Here is a 19,586-nt window from a genome sequence, read left to right on the forward strand (position 1 = left end):
TCTGCCTGCTCTCTCATCAGTGGCCCTCCCTACCTCAGTCCTCTGTTCTCAGCAAATTCTCTCTAAAAGACTGTCTGCTCTGCCTGTGTGTCTCTCTGTCTCTCTCCCTGCCATGTAAGGACACAGTGTTGTACATCTTATCCTTTGCTTATCCTCACAACACTCCCTTTCCCTTGTAGTTACATATCAGAAAGGCCACAGAGTCACTGAACTGCTAGACTCAATTACTGGGCTATTGACACCAGCCCAGGACTGTTTTTGACAAGATCCTAACACCTCTGTTCCCCATCACTAAGTCCTGACTGCAAGCCCTCGTCTTATATAAGCCCCTGGACTCCTCATGGGAGGGGGTGCAGTTCTCAAAGCATGACCCTACAGGATTCCCCTCTTCACTGGCTGGAAATTTCTTTTAGGAAGTTCTATGTTCTGTAACTTCAGAGTTAAATTTTTATGCCTTCAAAGATTGTATAAGGTATTCAGCACAGACCTTTTTCAATTTATAAATCGAGCCAAAGCAAAATTCCTATTTTTAAATAAGAGGTTCTGGGATCGCCAGAGTAGGGTAAAGCTGAGGAAGTCAGGCCCTTTTTGCCTCAGTTCAGTTCAGTTCAGTCACTCAGTCATGTCCGACTCTGCAACCCCATGGACTGCGGCACACCAGGCCTCCCTGTCCATCACCAACTCCTGGAGCTAACTCAAACTCAAGTCCACTGAGTCGGTGATGCCATCCAACCATCTCATCCTCTGTCATCCCCTTCTCCTCCTGCCTTCAATCCTTCCCAGCATCAGGGTCTTTCTCAGTGAGTCAGTATTCCCATCAAGTGGCCAAAGTATTGGAGCTTCAACTTCAGCATCAGTCCTTCCAATGAATATTCAGAGCTGATTTCCTTTAGGATGGACTGGTTGGATCTCCTTCCAGTCCAAGGGACTCTGAAGAGTCTTCTCCAACACCACAGTTCAAAAGCATCAATTCCACAGCGCTCAGTTTTTTTATGGTCCAACTCTCATGTCCCTACATGACTACTGGAAAAACCATAGCTCTGACTAGACAGACCTTTGTCAGCAAAGTATGTCTCTTCTTTTTAATGTGCTGTCTAGGTTGGTCATAGCTTTTCTTCCAAGGAGGAAGCGTCTTTTAATTTCATGGCTGCAGTCACCAACTGCAGTGATTTTGGAGCTCAAGGGAAAAAAAAAAAAAAAACACTCGCACTGCTTCCACTGATTCCTCATCTATTTGCCATGAAGTGATGGGACCGAATGCCAAGATCTTCGTTTTTTGAATGTTGAATTTTAAGCTAGCTTTTTCACTCTCCCCTTTCATTTTCATCAAGACGCTATTTAGTTCTTCGCTTTCTGCCATAAGGGTGCTGTCATCTGCGTAACTGGGGTTATTCAGGCAGCCTCTCCCTCTCTTGGTGCTGGGAAGCCCAGTTCCAGCCTCCTGCCTGAGAATGCAGCCTTCTAACTCCTAAGAACCCCCAGCAGTGCACTGTGGACCCTGAAGGGACTCGTCTGGAAGGGCTGTTTGTGAGATGCTGTAGGGGGAAAGGGGTGAGACTCAGGCCAATCTTCTTTGCTCAGGCACATCCCACTCATTTATTACACAGCCAGGAAGCCAGCTGGCCCTAAGGCTCTGCTTGCCCCCAGGATCCAAAGGTGGGCATGGGAAAGTGCTGCCACCTTGTGGCCCTTTCTTGTAACTACAACATGACAACAGGAACCTCAGGTCAATCCACAAGGCCTGAGCTTCCCTTCCAGCCAGCTGCCCCCACGGAATGGCAGCTGATGTTCAGGAAGCCAACTGCCAAAGGAAAATCGCCCTGACACCCTTAAAGGAGAAGAAAGAAAGAAAAAACCAGAAAGCACAGATGCACTCAACCTCCCCCACCAAACAAGGCGTTCAGCATCCCTGATTAACGCAGGAATGCCAATCGAAAGGACAATGGGAAGTCACATTGCAACATTCACAAATGCCAACATGGCAAGGCTATAGGCAATCAACGTGGCAGAGAGTCTGGAGGAAGAAGAACCACCCTGGACTGTGGCTGGGAGCACCCATTGACAGCAGCCGCTAGAAGGGAGACAGCAGACTCTGAACGCCTGAAAGAAACACTCTCAAGTCAGGCCTTATGTCATTCCCACACCTTGGCCTGTATCCTGAGAGCTCCATCGATCAAAAGGCATATGCACCCCAACAGACCGCCAGCACTGCTTCCTTCAGGAGCCTAGATGCACAGCCTGCAAAATCCCCAATGAGAGACTGAAGCTTAAAGAAAATGTTGTACACAGAGCCGGTAGATGGTTTCTCACTCACAGAAAAAAAAGATATGGAAAGTAGGGAACTCCAACCCTGGGAGACACGGATGGATGGCCCATGAAGGATCAGAGGCCAAGAGTAGTCAGTCAGTCAGAGGAAGAACTGGGTATATGAGGTCTAGTCTAGGCCAAGTGAGGACAGAGAGAGAAGGCGACAAACTGACATCCCAGGAAGAGATGCTGAGAATTCGAAGTCAAAAAAAGGGTTTTGGAAAGAAAGAAAGAGCACGGCCTGGAACAAATAAGCAAGTAAGTACTCAAAGCTAAAGCAGATCTGTACCTGTAATGAATCACCCACGTGGGCTGTACCGTTTCCTCCTCCCTTCCATCCATACATACAACTCCGTAGCTCTAAGAGATGATCCATACCAGTTATCTATTATCTTCCTGCTTTCCACTGGCAAAAAAAAAAAGAAAGGGAACCTGAAGTATAAAAGGCATGAAGACCTGATGCTCACCACTAAGCTCGACCTCCTAAGGCAGATAGTCTCCCCAACACCATAGAGAAAACCCATAGATGATTTCATACGTGAATCAGGCGACTGTGCAGTGACAACCATCACAGCAAGTCAATTGGACTATGCTGCGGGTAGTATTGGCAAGATGTTAAAGAAAAGGGAAGGAAAGCAGTGTCTACTATATGACGTTCGACCTCCCTAAGTTGGGACGCTACAGCATCCCTGGAGGCCGAGCAGGCTTGAGTCCCACTGCTAAACTGGGGTGGGGTCAAAACAGTCTGGCAGTGAACAATTTTTAAAGGTTTAGTGTGTGCTGTGTCAGGCTGGGACAAAATTACATTGTGGGATCGAGGCCGCTAGAAATTTCAAGGCAAAATTTAGCCAGTCTTCACCTCTGCTGGTCCTGGGGATCTTAGCTCAAGCCTCCTTCCTGACAACGCTGCCTCCTGGCATAGAAGCACCCTCAGTAGTGTACTGTGGACCCTAAAATGATGAGTCTGGATTGGGTGTTTGTGTGATGCTCTATGGGGAAATAGTAGTGAGACTCAAGGCCTTTTCTGTTTGTTCAGGTAGAATCCAGATAGATAGTTCAGGTAGAATCCAAAACACAGAAAACTAATTAAACTGATCACAACAACCACAGCCTTGTCTAACTCAAAGAAACTATGAGCCATGCCATGTAGGGCCACCCGAGACAGACAGGTCATGGTGGAGAGTTCTGACAAAATGTAGTCCACTGGAGAACGGAATGGTAAACCACTTCAGTATTCTTGCCTTGAGAATCCCATGAACGGTACAAAAAGGCAAAAAGATAGGACACTGAAACATAAACTCCCCAGGTCAGTAGGTGCCCAACATGCTGCTGGAGAAGAGGAGAGAAATAACTCCAGGAAGAATGAAGAGATGGAGCCAAAGTGGAAACAATGCCCAGTTGTGGATGTGACTGGTGATGGAAGTAAAGTCCCATGCTATAAAGAGCAATATTGCATAAGAACCTGGAATGTTAGGTCCAGGAATCAAGGTAAATTAGAAGTGGTCAAACAGGGGATGGCAAGAGTGAACATCAACATTTTAGGATTCAGTGAACTAAAATGGACTCTAATGGGTGAATTTCACTCAGATGACCATTATATCTACTACTGTGGGCAAGAACCCCTTAGAAGAAATGAAGTAGCCCTCATAGTCAACGGAAGAGTTGGAAATGCAGTACTTGGGTGCAGTCTCAAAAATGACAGAATGATTTCTGTTCATTTCCAAGACAAACCATTCAATATCACAGTTCCAAATCTAGGCCCCAACCAGTAATGCTGAAGAAGCTGAAATTGAATTATTCTATGAAGACCTACAAGATGTTCTAGAATTCACACCCAAAAAAGATGTCCTTTTCATCATAGGGGACTGGAATGCAAAAGTAGGAAGTCAAGAGATACCCGGAGGAACAGGCAAAATTGACCTGGGAGTACAAAATGAAACAGGGCAAAGGCTAACAGAGTTTTGCCAAGAGAATGCACTGGTCATAGCAAACACCCTCTTCCAACAACACAAGAGAAGACTCTACACACGGACATCACCAGATGGTCAATACCGAAATCAGATTGATTATATTCTTTGAGCCAAAGATGGAGAAGCTCTATACAGTCAGCAAAAAACAATACCGGGAGCTGACTGTGGCTCCGATCATGAACTCCTTATTGCCAAATTCAGACTTAAATGGAAGAAAGTAAGGAAAACCATTAGACCATTCAGGTATAACCTAAATCAAATCCCTTACGATTCCACAGTGGAAGTGAGAAATAGATTCAAGGGGTTAGATCTGATAGACAGAGTGTCTGAAAAACTATGGATGGAGGTTTGTGACATTGTACAGGAGACAGGGATCAAGACCTTCCCCAAGGAAAAGAAATGCAAAAAGGCGAAATGGTTGTCTGAGGAGGCCTTACAAATAGCTGTGAAAAGAAGAAAAGTGAAAGGAAAAGGAAAAAAGGAAAGATATACCCATTTGAATGCAGAGTTCCAAAGAAGAGCAAGCAGAGATAAAAAAAAAGCCTTCCTCAGGGATCAATGCAAAGAAATAGAAGAAAACAATAGAATGGGAAAGACTAGAGATCTCTTCAAGAAAATTAGAGATACCAAGGGAATATGTCATGCAAAGATGGGCTCAATAAAGGACCGAAATGGTATGGACCTCAGAGAAGCAGAAGATATTAAGAAGAGGTGGCAAGAATACACAGAATAACTATACAAAAAAGATCTTCATGACCCAGATAACCACGATGGTGTGGTCACTCACCTAGAGCCAGACATTCTGGAATGTGAAGTCAACTGGGCCTTAGGAAGCATTGCTACAAAAAGCTAGTGGAGGTGATAGAATTCCAGCTGAGCTATTTCAAATCCTAAAAGATGATGCTTTGAAAGTGCTGCACTCTATATGCCAGCAAATTTGGAAAACTCTGCAGTGGCCACAAGACTGGAAAAGGTCAATTTTCATTCCAATCCCAAATAAGGGCAATGCCAAAGAATGCTCAAACTACCACACAATTGCACTCATCTCACATGCTATCAAAGTAATGCTCAAAATTCTCCAAGCCAGGCTTCAACACTACATGAACCATGAACTTCCAGATGTTCAAGCTGGATTTAGAAAGGCAGAGGAACCAGAGATGAAATTGCCAATATCCATTGGATCATAGAAAAATCAAGAGAATTTCAGAAAAACATCTCCTTTATTGATTACGCCAAAGCCTTTGACTGTACAGATCACACCAAAATGTGGAAAATTCTTCAAGAGATGAGAATCCCAGACCATCTGAACAGTCTCCTGAGAAATCTGTATGCAGGTCAAGAAGCAACAGTTAGAACCAGACATGGAACAATGGACTGGCTCCAAATGGGGAAAGGAGTACATCAAGGCTGTACATTATCAACCTGCTTATTTAACTATATGCAGAGTACATCGTGTGAAATGCTGGGCTGGATGAAGCACAAGCTGGAATCAAGATTGTCAGGAGAAATATCAATAACCTCAGATACACAGATGACACCACCCTTTTGGCAGACAGTGAGGAGGCACTAAAGAGCCTCCTGATGAAAGTGAAAGAGGAGAGTGAAAAAGCTGTCTTAAAACTCAACATTCAATAAACAAAGATCATGGCATCTGGTCCCATCACTTCATGGCAAATAGATGGGCAAACAATGGAAAACTAACAGACTTTATTTGGGGGGGCTCCAAAAATCACTGCAGATAGTGACTGCAGCCATGAAATTATAAGATGCTTGATCCTTGAAAGAAAAGTTATGAGCAACCTAGACAGCATATTAAAAAGCAGAGACAATATTTTGCCGACAAAGGTCCATCTAGTCAAAGCTATAGTTTTTCCAGTAGTCATGTATGGATGTGAGAGTTGGACCATAAAGAAAGCTGAATGCCAAAGAATTGATGCTTTTGAACTGTGGTGTTGGAGAAGGCTCTTGAGAGTCCCTTGGACTGCAAAGAGACCAAACCAATCAATGCTAAAGGAAATCAGTCCTGAATATTCTTTAGAAGGACTGATACTGAAGCTGAAACTCCAATACTTTGGTAACATGATTCGAAGAACTGACTCATTGGGAAAGACCCTGATGCTGGGAGAGATTGAAGGCAGGAGGAGAAGGGGACGACAGAGGGTGAGATGGTTGGATGGCATCACCAACTCAATGGACATGAGTTTGAGCAAGCTCTGGGCATTGGTGATGGACAAGGAAACCTGGCATGCTGCAGTCCATGGAGTCACAAAGATTCGGACACGACTGAGCAACTGAATAAGAAGATGTGCTGCATGTATACGGTAGACTATTTCTCAGTCATATAAAACTGCTGCTGAAGTTAGGGAATTATGACACTGGTAGTCACAGGGATGGAGTTTGAAGGATCATACACTAAGGCAGAGGTAGAACATGGTGTATGAGGTATTGTCCAGGTAAACTAAAAAATAGATGTGCAAGTCAACAAATTTGCAATTCTGAAAGAGACTCTGAGAATTCAAATTAAACAAATGGTTCCAGAAAAAAATTAAAGTGAAGGGATGGGATGCATTAGGAGGTCCATACCTAAATTGACAAGAAATCAATATATGTAACAAGTAATCCACAAGGAAAATCCTCTGCCTGCCTTCCTTCATTCCTTCCTTCAACATATGCACAGAAATCTTTGTCTCTAAGAGATAATTCATAAAATTTATCCCCTATCTTCCTGTTTATAGTCACAGAAAAGTGTATCTGATATAAATAACTCACATGGACCTGATGCTCACCACTCTGCTCTACCTTCTAAGGCACAAAGTTGGGGGGGAAAAGTAGAGATTTCATAGAAAACTTGCATTCCAGTCCCTATGATGAAAAGGACATCTTTTTTTGGCCTTAGTTCTGGGAGGTCTTGTAGGTCTTCATAGACTCGGTATTTCAGCTTCTTCAGTATTAGAGGTTGGGGCATAGACTTGGACTACTTTGATATTGAATGAATTGCCTTGGAAATGAACAGAGATCATTCTGTTGTTTTTGAGACTGCAGCCAAGTACTGCATTTCACATTCTTTTGTTGACTATCAGGGCTACTCCATTTCTTCTAAGGGATTCTTGCCCACAGTAGTGGATACAATGGTCATCTGAATTAAATTCACTCATTCCCATCCATCTTAGTTCACTTATTCTTCAAATGTTAACGTTCACTCTTGCCATCTCCTTCTTGACCACATGAAATTTACCTGGATTCATAGACCTAACATTCCAGGTTCCTATGCAGTATTGCTCTTTACAGCATCGGACTTTACTTCCACCCCCAGACACACCCACAACTGTTTCCGTTTTGACTTAGCCTCTTCATTCCTTCTGGATTTATTTCTTCACTCTTCTCCAGTAGCGTATTGGGCACCTACCAACTAGGGGGGTTCATTTTTCAGTGTCATATCTTTTTGTCTTTTAATAGTGTGCAGCTGAATATTAAATGCCAGCTGAATTGCTAGGCAGTTAATATTCAGGGAGATCCAGGTTTTTGTAGTTGTTCAGTTGCTAAGTCACGTCTGACTCTTTGTGACCCCATGGGCTGCAGCACGCTAGGCTTCCCTGTCCCTCACTGTCTCTAGGAGTTTGCTCAAACTCGTCTGTCGAGTGGGTAAGGCCGTCCGACCACCTCATCCTCTGCTGCCCCTTCTCCTCCCATCCTCAATCTTCTCTAGCATCAGGGTCTTTTCCAATGAGTCGACTCTTCGCCTCCGGTGGCCAAAAGTTTGGAGCTTCAGCTTCAGTCCTTCCACTTCCAATGAATATTCAGGGTTGATTCCACAAGAACTTTCTCTCCAACACATACAAATTATTAGTACACCTCAGCTAAAGAAAAAAAAAACTCAACAAAAATATCAGCCAAAGGTCTAAATGCATGTTTCTCTAAAGAAGTCATAGAGACGGTCATAAAGCACATGAAAAGATGCTCAGCATCACTAGGTCTTGGAGAAAGGCAAATCAAATGTACAATGAGGCATCACCTCACATTGGTCAGAATGGCCACATCAAAAACCTACAACAATAAATTTTGTAGAGGGTGTGGAGAGAAAGAAACCCTCCAACACTGTGGGTGGGAATGTAAATTGGTACACCAATCAGGGAGAACATTATGGTGGTTCTTTTAAAAACTAAACATAGAAGTACCTGGTGACCCAGAAATCCAACACCTAGAAGGAGATCAAGGGAAAAAAGCAACATTTTAAAAGACACTGCACTCCACAGATCACGCCAGTGCTGGGTCAACAGTCAAGACAGGGGAGCGACTTCAGTGAGCAAGGACAGACAGACGGACAGAGAATAAGGTACATACACACTGGGTACAACAGTCAGGACAGGGGAGCGACTTCAGTGAGCAAGGACAGACAGATGGACACAGAGATGAGGTACATATACACCAGGTACAACAGTCAAGACAGGGGAGCAACTTCAGTGAGCAAGGACAGACAGACGGACACAGAGAATGAGGTACATACACACTTGGTACAACAGTCAGGACAGGGGAGCGACTTCAGTGAGCAAGGGCAGACAGACGGACACAAAGAATGAGGTACATATACACCGGGTACAACAGTCAAGACAGGGGAGCGACTTCAGTGAGCAAGGACAGACAGATGGACACAGAGAATGAGGCACACCCACAGCCAAGACAGGGGCAACTTAAGTGAGCAAGGACAGACAGATGGACACAGAAAATGAGGTACATATACACTGGGTACAACAGACAAGACAGGCGGGCGAATTCAGTGAGCAAGGACAGACAGACGGACACAGAGAATGAGGTACATACACAGCCAAGACAAGGGAGCAAATTCTGTGAACAAGGACAGACAGACGGATCCAGAAAATGAGGTACATACACAGTCAAGACAGGAGAGCGACTTCAGTGATCAAGGACAGACAGACGGACACAGAGAAACAGCCAAGACAGGGGAGCAACTTAAGTTTATACGTGTATATGAGGCACATATACACAATGCAATATTGCTCAGACATAAAGAAGAATGAAATAACGCCATTTCCAGTTACAGGGAAGAAACTAGAGGAGATCAAACTAAGTGAAATAACTGAGAAAGGGAAAGACAGATGATAGAGAGTATCACTTCTGTGGAATCTGAAAATGGATACAAATGAATGTCATTACAAAAGGCAAACAGATCCACAGACTCAGAAACTTATGGAAAGGTGGCCAAATGGAAAGGTGGCAGGAGGTGGGGGAGTAATTAGCTGGTGCGGATCAAAATTTACATGTCAAAACTGGTGCAGTTGTTGTTCTCTAGTTGCTCAGTCGTGTCTGACTCTTCGCAACCCCACGGACTGTAGCCAGCCAAGCTCCTTTGTCCATGGGAGTCTCTAGGCAAGAATACTAGAGTGGTTTGCCATTCCCTTCTCCAGGGGATCTTCCCAACCCAGGGATTGAGCCCAGTTCTCCTGAAAGTCTCCTGCATTGCAGGTGGATTCTTTTACCACTGAGTAAGCAGGGAAGCCAGAAAACAGGTGCTGAAGGGCTCTAAATAGTCACAAGTTTGACAGGGCTTTAAATGACATCTGCCCTCAAGAAATGTCCCGGGTATTTCATCAGAAAAGAATTCTAAACAGCGCCTAGATTCAAGAAGCCATTTTCAAGAGGTAAATTGTACTCACAAAGTACAAAATAACAAAAGCACATGGAAAGATACTCCACACCAATAATTAATTATTAAATCAATGCCAATCAAAACTACCATAAGGTATCACCTCATGCTGGTCACAATGGCCATCATCAAAATGATCTATAAAGAATAAAGATAAAATAAATAAATAAAATAAAAGATTTGCTAAGAATATACAGAAAATGAAATCCTCCTACAATCTTTTTGAGAATGTAAATGGTGAAGCCACTATGGAAAACAGCATGGAGCCTCCACAAAACACAAGACATAGAGGTATCATATGACCCTGCAATCCCACTCATTGGCTTAGGTCCAGAGAAAGTGAAGGGAAATTAGCTCAGTCGTGTCTGACCCTTTGCAACCCCATGGACTATACAGTCCATGGAATTCGCTAGGCCAGAACACTGGAGTGAGTAGCCTTTCCCTTCTCCAGGGGATCTTCCCAACCCAGGGATCAAACCCAAATCTCCCTCACTGCAGGCGGATTCTTTACCAGCTGAGCCACAAGGGAAGCGCAGGTCCACAGAAAATCATCCTCCAAAATGACACATGCCCCTTGATTTTCAGGGCAGCATTATTTCAATAAGCAAGACATGGAATCCACCAAAAGGTCCACTGACAGAATAATGAAGACTAGAGGGTACATCTATACACTGGAATACTACTCAACCATAAAATAGAATGAAATAAGGATGCTGTCAGCAGCATGGATGGACTAAGAAATCATCACAGTAAGTGAGGGAACTCAGAGAGAAAGATAAATATCATGAGATATCACTTACAGGTGCAATCTATAAATTCATACCAATGAATTAATGTACAAAACAGACTTCACAGCCTGAGAAAATCAAACTATGATTATCAAAAGAAAGTTAGAAAGAAGGGATAATTAAGAGTTTAGGATTAACTATACACACTAATATCTAACAAATTAATAATCAAATAGGACCTAGTGAATAGAACAGGGAACTCTATTGAACAGACTGTAATAAACTATACGAGGAAAAAAATGGAAAAAGAATAGATATGCTTCTATGTAAAATCAAATTAAGTTTCTGTACCGCTAAAACTAACAAAACAATGAAAATCAACTTGACTCCAATAGAAAATAAAAATTAAATTACCTGAAATCCATCTAGGGAACCCCAGACAGTGGCGACCCTATAGGTTAGATATGTGATATGCTATGACATTAATATGACACCACCAAAGGTTTTCACTCAGCAGAACACAGAGCAGCAACCCATTCAAAGGTGGCTGACCTCATGTGAATGTCCCAAGATGAAGAGACGAAAAAGGACAACAGGTTAATCAGGGCAACACCCTCAATTCAGATGTTGGGAATCTCCGAGGGGCAAGAGCAGACACAGGATCTCCGAGTAGGGGATCCGGACCCACGTGGATGGGGTGAGACTCACACAATCCCCGGACCCTGCATCTGGGGTCGCATAACTCTTGGTTAGGACACCAGGTCTCTGCTGCCTGGGCCCCTAAGGCGGAAATGAGTGGGTTCCTGGAACCTCCTAGGATGGTATAAAGAAGCATAGGGTCTCCTCTCCCCATACTTGTCCCAGGGAAGTCCTCCCCTCCCGCCCTTTGGTTCTGTCTGATACTGTTTTTACAGCTGTCACGATAATGTTGAACACACTACCTTGGTTCCAGCAGGCTCGGTCCTTCGTTTTCCCACTGAGGGGTTGAGAAAACACACCAGGCACGGGGCTAGGAGACGAGGGGCAGGACTGGTCTCTGCTGAGCAGGGACGGCCGACGGGAAGGCGATCACATGAGCAACCTCACCTGCTGCCCGTTGGTTTTCTGCCTCATCCAAGTACCCCGGAATCAATTTACCAGGTGAACCTGCCTTCCTACTCAAACTGAATGTGCTGGAAAATGGGACTAATTACCAGGTAGCCCACCTGAGGTGTCTCCGTGAGCCCCAGGGCAGGTGAACCTGGCAGGAGGAAAGACTAAGTGCCCTACTGCAGCCCTGACCCCTGCGAGGGCCACGGAACCCCACTCAGAGGAGGGCACGTTACCCAGAGGAGCCCACCTCAGCTCCAGCCCCCAGGCCTCTGAGCACTGACATTCGGACACAGGCACAGAGTTATCGAGGACAGAGGACAGGCCCAGTCTGCACCCAGGTCTCCACGTCCTAGTGCACACAGAACATAGTCGGTGTCAATATTCTCACACTATTTCAATAGGCAAGACATGGAATCATTGTAGAAAGCACGCAGTCTTGTCTAAACATAATCAGTGCAGACAGGACTTGAAAAGTCAAGGTGTTCATCATTCAGACATGTCTGACTGTTTGTGACCACATGGACTGTAGCCCTCCAGCCTCCTCTGTCCATGGGATTCTCCAGGCAAGAATACTGGAGTCGGTTGCCATTCCCTTCTCCAGGGGATCTTCCTGATCCAGAGATCAAACCCAGGTATCCTGCACTGCATGCAGATTCTTTACCATCTCAGCCACCAGAGAAGCCCCTAGAGAAGACTTAGGGAGGTCTAAATCTACCATGTAGGCAGAATGTGGTCAGGTTTAAACTAGCATAAGGTTGCTCTCCCTGGAGGCACAGGTCACACACATGCAGGGTCTCTCATCGTTGGACAGGGGCCTCACCCTCATGTGGGAACTAGCAAGTAAGTTTCTTAAAGAAAAAACCATCACTCCACATGTCACCCACACCAGGAAACTGAAAGAATCTTTGTTATTAAACACTTCAACAGGCAAAATCAAACCGTTACCAGTATCTTTGAGAACATGGCGGTCAGGATCCAGGGGAGATCCAGGGATTTCTTAGAATTGAGCCCAGGGTCCTGTACAGACAGACAGAAAGTGCCCTGATTCCATCATCCAAGGCTTCCAGCAGGAAGCAGCCACACTGGAAGACTTCTAGAAAAGGATATTCTTTATCAGAATAAAAATTGTTGAAATTGAAAGCATATTGTTATTATTTGCCAACCTAAAATATTCTTAAAAGCCTGGTCCCCAGATCTTTGCGGTTCCCACTGGTTCCTTTGTGTTCAGATTGTCACGGTAGAAACAATCCATCATTTCAAATTAGTTTCTTCTAATTCTGTTATTTGCTATTATATGAAGGAAAGGTCACACTTGAAAAAATAAATAAGAAAATTCCTGCAAAAAGATTGAGTCAAGGAGCCCATAAGCTGCATGAACTCTGCCTTCTGACAATTTCAATTTCAAACACTGAGGGCGGAAGAAGAGGGGATGACAGAGGATGAGATGGTTGGATGGCATCACCGACCTAATGGACATGAGTTTGAGCAATCTCTGGGAGATGGTGAAGGACAGGAAACCCCAGCGTGCTGATATCTATGGGGTCGCAAAGAGTTGGACACGACTGAGTGACTGAACAGCAACAAGCTTCAATTTTCTGCCTGTAGAAATCTGATAAAATAGGCATCCTGATTTTTTCACTTCTCTGTTCAAACTCTGCTAAAATGAAATTGACATTCATATCAACATGTAAGAATTTCTGAGTTTTCAGATGTCACACCAAGGTAAGAGGTACTGGTGAAAATAGAACGCTACTGGTAGGCAAAACATTCTTAAAGCTTTGTTTCAAATTGGATTTAAATACAACACCTCATGGTTACATGAAGTATGAACCAAGAGTCTAAATATAGTAGGCAATATGTAAAAGCAAATTTGATATCCCATATGTGAGAGTAAAAGCCACTGGTTTTTGCAGTAGTCATGTATGGATGTGAGAGTAGGACCACAAAGAAGGCAGAGCACCAAAGAACTGATGCTTTCAAACTGTGGTGCTAGAGAAGACTCTTGAGAGTCCCTTGGACTGCAAGGAGATCAAACCAGTCCATCCTAAAGGAAATCAGTCCTGAATATTCATAGGAAGGACTGATGCTGAAACCAAAGCTCCAATCCTTTGGCCACCTGATGTGAAGAGCCGACCCACTGGCAAAGACCATGATGCTGGGAAAGATTGAAGGCAAACGGGGAAGGGGACGACAGAGGAAGAGATGGTTGGATGGCATCACCAATTCAATGGACAGCAGTTTGAGCAATCTCCAGGAGATGGTGAAGGACAGGGATTCCTGGCGTGCTGCAGTCCATGGGGTCACAAAGAGTCAGACACAACTTAGCAACTGAACAGCAACAACCACGTGAGAGTAACTGTTTCTTGTCAGATCTGCAGCTGGTATGCACAAATTGGTTCAGAGCACTCTCCAACATAGATTGTCTCCAAGTCTGATTAAGTGTGTCACAAGGGCATGAATCAAAAAATGATGTATTCATTCCAGGATGGAATAGAATGTTACTTTGAACGGTCTGTAAAACTTACACAAAGTCTGTAATCCACTCAAGGTTTCAAATAATAAAACATTTACCTGAAATGTAAAGCCTCTTGGAAAGTTGTGTTCTATCTATGAGAACATTTCATAGATTTCTTTTCATAATCATTTTTCACAGTGATAACACTTTAACTCCTCAGTTGCTGATCTTATTACCAAGATAAACTTGTCCTCATGGGTGTGGGAAATAAAGTTGATCCATTGTGATTGTTCTCTGGTCAAATGACTCTCACAATTTCTAATTATGTTCTACATCCACAATATTTCTTTTCATATCCATCAAAGTCTACTTCTCAGATCTTCATATATACCAAATAATAGATACCTGGTGAGTTCAGATTATATTAAACACTCTTTCCATAGCTTTTCCCATATCAATTGATTCAGAACAAGGTGAAGCAGGGAGAAGAGTTGAAATTTTCAATGATTTCTAAGGCCTCTAAAAAAACATTAGACAGAAATCCTAGCCTTTACTGGTCTATACGAAAGAATCACAATGTGCCTTTTTCGTGAAATTGCAACAACTGACTAACCAGAGTTGCAACAAGTTGGAGTTATGCTTGGAATGATTTGAGTTGAAACAGTTTGAATGTGGGCATGTGAGGATATATATAGGATGATACATACTTAAGGAGGTATCAACATTATGAATCCATAAATTGATAAGGTATACTTTGTAAACAAAGATGAAACATTGAACTTGTTTTCACTATCTGACCCTTTCCAGACTTTGCCATCATCTACTGACTCCCCTGTGGACTTGTTTTATTGCCACCTGATTAAAACTAGTTACAGGAATCGTGGTTAGCTTTGTTCTCTTTGTTTGAAATTGTTTATGTTTCTCTCTCCTAGGATGCTCTTATAAATGCCATTATCTGTATCTCTTATTTTGTCCATAAGGTTGTCTCTTGCGTTTTCCACTGTGTAACCTCTTCCATGTATACAGATATTTATATGTCTATGTATATAAATATCTATGTCTATATGTATCTATAATAGATATTTATATCTGTATGTACATAGATATTTATGTTTTTATGTACATAGACATTTATATGTCTATGTATATAGATATTTATGTTTCTATGCATCTAGATATTTATATATCTATACATCTATGCATATAGACATTTATATATCTATGTACCTAGATATTTATATCACTATCAATCTGGACATTTATATATCTATGCACCTAGACATTTGTAATTATGTACGCTTATGTATACACAAATAGATGTTTTACTAGTGTAACAGGGCCTGGCGAAAAGGGAATGCTCCTACAAAAAGAGTCAGACATGACTTGGCGACTGAACAACAACAACAAAATAGAAAATACATTCGGTTCACCTGCCACCAACAACACATAGTATATCAGTGTTACTACAATATAAAATAAAGGTTCATTTTAAAAAAGAATGCTCAGGGGGACTTCCCTGCAGTTCAGTGGTTAAGATTCTGTGCTTCCAATTCAGACGGCGAAGGTTTGATCCTTGGGCAGGGAACTAAAGATCCCACAAGCTGCAGGGCATGGCCAATAAATAAATAAAATTATTAAAATAAATAAATAAAAATGTTCAGGAAGAACACACAAGCTGTTGGGTGTTTCTTCAGGTACATTCCATATTAAATTACAGTCCTGAGTTAAAACTCGAAAGCTTTCATTTCCTAGGTAATCACAACTGGGCATGAAAGAACCCTGCCGCCTTTGGCCATTCCCTGCAATAGCAACCTCAAGAGTTTTGCTTATGAGTACCTCTTTGTTGTTCAGTCCCCAAGTCGTGACCCACACTCTGTGACCCCATGGGCCACAGCACGCCAGGCCTCCCTGTCCCTCACGATCTCCCAGAGTTTGCTCAAACTCATGTCCATTGAGTTGGTGATGCCATCCACACAATCTCGTCCTCTGTCGCTCCCTTCTCTTCCCTTTACGACTCCTCACCCCACGGTGGAGCTGGGGCTCACATCATACCTCACCCCACGGTGGGGATGACCCCACACCTCAACCCACGGTGGGGATGACCCCACACCTCACCCCATGGGGAAGCTGGGGCTGACCCCACATCACCCAATGGCGGAGCTGGGCCTGACCCCTCTACTAACCCCACAATGGAGCTTGGGCTGACCCCACACCTGACCCCACGGTGGAGCTGGGGCTGACACCACACCTCACCCAACAGTTGAGCTGGTACTGATCCGACACCTGACCCCATGGGGTGGCTGGTTCTAACCCCACGCCTCACCACACGGAGGAGCTGGGGCTGACACCACACGTCTCACCACGGATGAGCTGAGGCTCACTTCACACCTCACCTGTCAGTGGAGCTGGGCCCAACCCCACACCTCAAGCCAAGTGGATCTGGGGCTGATTCAACACATCACCCCACAGTGGACCTGGGGCTGACCCAACACCTCATATCATGGTGCAGCTGGGCTGACCCCACACCTCACCCCTGGTGGGGCTGACCCAGCACCTCACCCCACAGGGGATTTGGGGCTGACACCACACCTAACCCCACGGTGGGCTTACCTACAACCTCGGCCCACAGTTGGACTTACCCCACACCTCACACCATGGTGGAGCTGGGGCTGACCCCATACCTCACCCCATGGAGATGAGGCAGGAACCCACACCTCACCCAATGGTGGAGTTGGAGCTGAATACACACCTCACCAATGGAGGGGTTGGGAAATGACCCCACATCTCACTCCATGGAGCAGTTGGGGGCTGACCCCACACCTCACCCCATGATGAAGTTGGGACTAACCCAAAACCTCACCCCACGGAGGAGTTGGGGACTGATCCCACACCTCACCCCATGGTGGAGTTGGTGCTGACCCCACACCTCACCCCCAGTGGGGCTGACCCAACACTTCACCCCATGGTGGATTTGGAGCTGACACTACACCTCACCTCACGTGGAGTTCGGTGGACCCCTCACCTGACCCCAAGTGGATTTCGGCCTGATTTACACCTCACCCCACGTGGAGTTGAGGCTGATCCCACAGCTCACACCACGGTGGAAATGGGCCTGACCCCACACCTCATTCCACATGAGTTAGGGCTGACGACACACCTCAACCAACTGTGGAGCTTTTGCTGAAGCCACAACTCACCCCAAGTGGAGTTGGATCTGACCCCACACCTCATCCCACGTGGAGCTGCAGCTAACCCCACACAAGAACCCACGTAGAGTTGGGGGTTGAGCCCACATCTCAGCCCACGGTGGACCTGGGTCTGATACCACATTTCAACCCAGGTGGAGATGGGGCTGACCCCACAGCTCAACCCACATGGAGTTTTGGCTAATCCCACTCCTCTCCCCACGTAGAGCTGGGGGCTGAGCACACACCTCACCCCAGAGAGGAGTTGGTCTGACCCCACACCTCACCACATGGTGGCATTGGGAGCTGACCCCACACCTCACCCCCAGTGGGGCTGACCCAAACTTCACCCCACGGTGGATTTGGGGCTGACATCACACCTCATCCCATGGAAGAGTTGGGGACTGGCCCCACACCTCAACCCACGGAGGACTTGTGAGTAGACCCCAGACCTCAGTGCACGGTGGAGCTGGGGCTGACCACACAACTCACTCCACAGTGGAGATAGGGCTGACCCCACACCTCACCCCACGGCAGAGATGGGTCTTACCCCACACCACACCCTACAGTGGAGTCGTGGATGACCACACACCTCACCCCATGGTGGACCTGGGGCTGACCCAACACCTCATCCCATGGTGGAATTAGGGCTGACACCACACTTCACCACTCAGAGGAGCTGGAGGCAGACCCCACACCACACCACATGGTGGAACTGGGGCTGACCAACAACTCACACCTTGGTGGAGCTTGGCAGATCCCACACCTCATCCCACAGTGGTGCTGGGGCTGATCCCACACCTCACTCCATGATGGAGTTGAGGCTGACCCCACACTTCACCCACGGAGGAGCTAGGTCTGAGCCCACACCTCATCCCACAGTGGAGCTGGGGCTGAGAACACACCTTACCCCATGGTGGAGTTGGGCTGACCCCACATTGCACCCAACGGTGGAGCTGGGTCTGAGGACACACCTAACCCCACGGTGGAGCTGGGAGTGGCCCCACACCTCACTCAATGGAGGATTGGGGGGCTGACTCCACAACTCACCCCATGTTGGAGCTGGGGCTGTGGACACACCTCACCCCACGGTGGAGCCGGGGATGACCCAACACCTCTCTCCACAGTGGATCCAGGGCTGACCACACACCTTACCTCGGTTTAGCTGGGGCTGACCCAACACCTCACCCCACGGTGGAGTTGGGGCTGACACCACAACTCACCCCACGGAGGAATTGTGGGCAGACACCATCCTCACCCAACGTTGGACCTGGTGCTGACCCCACACCTCATCCCACGGTACTCTTGTGGGTTGACCCCACACCTCACCCCATGGTGGACTTGGTGGTGAACCCACACCTCACCCCTCAGTGAGGTTAGTGCTGAATCCACACCTCAACCCATGGTGGTGATGGGGACTGAACCCACACCTCACCAAACTGTGAACCTGTGGTTTGACCTTACAACTCACCCCACAGTGGAGCTGGCGCTGACTCCATACCCCACCCCAAGGTGGAACTGGGATTGACCACACATCACACCCCACGATGGAGTTGGTGCTGACAGAACATTTCACCCCATCGAGGAGTTAGGAACTGACCCCACAACTCATTCTACAGAGGAGGTGGGAACTGACTGCACACCTCACTCCAAGGTGGAGTTGCCAACTGACCACACACATCACCCAACGGAGGAGTTGGGGATGGAACTCAAACCTCACCCATGGAGGACCTGGGGGTGTCCACACACTTCACCCTACAGTGGAGCAGTGGATGGCCACACACCTCACCCCTCATTGGAGTTAGGCGTGGACCCCACACCTCACTCCATGCTGGAATTCGGACTGACATCGCAGCTTACCCCATGGTGAAGTTGGGGACTGACCCCACAGCTCACGCCACAGAGGAGCTGGGGCAGACCTCACACCTCACCCAATGGTGGAGTTCAGGCTGACCACACACCTCATGCCACAGAGGGCCTGAGGCTGACCCCAGACCTCACCCCACGGTGGAGTAGGGGCTGACCACACACCTCATCCCACGATTCAGACAGGCCTAAATGCAAACCTCACCCCACAGTTGAGTTGGGGCTGATCCCACACCTCACCCCATGGTGGAGTTAAGACTGACCCCAAACTCACCCCATGGAGGAGTTGTGGAATGGCCCTACACATCAGCCCATGGTGGA

At 46.0% G+C, this 19,586-nt stretch overlaps 1 long non-coding RNA gene across 1 annotated transcript in view; it reads right to left on the reverse strand.

Annotated features, from left to right (window-relative positions):
• LOC145508618 (uncharacterized) overlaps positions 1 to 19,586 on the reverse strand; it is a 152,277-nt gene that overhangs the window by 66,503 nt on the left and 66,188 nt on the right. The gene's annotated exons all lie outside the window — the stretch shown is intronic.

Source organism: Giraffa tippelskirchi, chromosome 6, assembly GCF_054371585.1.
Source record: "Giraffa tippelskirchi isolate mGirTip1 chromosome 6, T2T-mGirTip1v1.2.pri, whole genome shotgun sequence".
NCBI classification, from domain to species: Eukaryota; Metazoa; Chordata; class Mammalia; order Artiodactyla; family Giraffidae; genus Giraffa; species Giraffa tippelskirchi.